General features: G+C 42.6%; 1 pseudogene; it reads left to right on the top strand.

The window, feature by feature from the left end:
• LOC122138802 overlaps positions 1-1,411 on the top strand; it is a 14,591-nt pseudogene that overhangs the window by 10,332 nt on the left and 2,848 nt on the right.

Raw genomic sequence — 1,411 nt, 5'->3', positions numbered from 1 at the left:
GCGTTAAAACGGCGTTAGAAATGCTCTTTTAGAGTGGTGAAACCCGCTGGAAAAAGCTCTTTTGTAATTGCCGGATGGCGGCAGGAGATCGCTGAGAAGCGGCCGGAAGCGGGCGGCCCGAGAACGGCGCTAAAAGCGGCTGTCCGCGAGAACGCCGGCGCTGCAGGCGGTCGGCGGTCTCAGCTGGTCCGCTGCGGTGCCTCTTCGACGGCGAGAGCTCATTCCAGGCGAAGGCGTTCAGCAGAGATCCAACGAAGTAAAGTCGTCGCTGAAGGAGTAAGATCTGATTTCCTCTGGCGATTTGCGCTTATATAGCCATTCGCCCACCCATTTTGAGGAGCTTTTCCCCATACGCAGTCATGGGGGGGGGGGAGTGAAGTATCGAAAGGGAACCAAATTTAGGCCTCAGAGACAAAGAAGAAGCCTGAAGTATCGACCGTTGCTGGCTTTGTAAGTTGTTTCTATCTGATATATCTAAGATATATTTTTTTTTTTGTTAGGTTTCAATGTAATTAAGAATCCCTTTCTACTGAAACAATAAGTGTGGAATTTAGATCTTCAAGAAAACCAACTTATATTAGTTATAAATGGTTATAATGACTTGTATCTGTAATGTTGGTATACATACATGGTTTTTTTTTTTTTTTTTTTTTTGCTGGTGTTCCACAGGTATTGGGTCAATGGCCAAACCATTGGAGATAAGAAAGTCACTCCCAGGAAACAAGATGCAGACCTATTTTTGGCAGCTTGGGATTGTTCATGAGACTTTGGTATCAGACTGCTGGGAGACAAAGGAGATCTTAGTCCTGAACAAGGGAAAAACAGGAAAAATTCTTGGACTGATAATGCAAAAGTTAAAGGGCAAGTAAGATGCAGGATATCATTGTTCCAATTATTTCAATTATGTCATTATGAGCTAACTGAAATAGCCCTTTCAAAAGGGAACAGGGAAAGACTCATCATCCTGACAGAACGTTGTCCTTCTTTCTCCAGCATGGATCTGCAGGTGGTCAAAGATCGCAGTTTAACAGTGACCCTAAGGGACTCAGTCAAGTTTCTTATTATCCTGCACAAAGTCTGGCAGAAACACCCGTATCATCAAGACTACCTCGGGTTCTACACCTTGGACAGTCACCTCTTTTCAAGCAATGTCCACGGCCTGCTTGGTAAAATGTCTAAAGAACTTACCACACTTTATACAGTATGTCATGTTAACCCTCTAGGCCTCTACATTTTTTTTTGGGTCACACTTGGTACCTTTGCCTTGAAATCTCTTTTTTTGGTTATTATTTAGAATTTTTGAGGGGATTTTATGATACTATGCAATATTTACACTACCAGTCAAAATTTTTTGCACAGTAAGATTAAGATGTTTTTTAAAGAAGTCTCTTCTGCTCACCAAGCCTACATT

Source organism: Cyprinus carpio, chromosome B11 (assembly GCF_018340385.1).
Source record: "Cyprinus carpio isolate SPL01 chromosome B11, ASM1834038v1, whole genome shotgun sequence".
In the NCBI taxonomy this organism is placed as follows: domain Eukaryota; kingdom Metazoa; phylum Chordata; class Actinopteri; order Cypriniformes; family Cyprinidae; genus Cyprinus; species Cyprinus carpio.
Note: the sequence above shows the minus strand (reverse complement) of the source record. Positions and strands in the feature narration are given on the sequence as shown.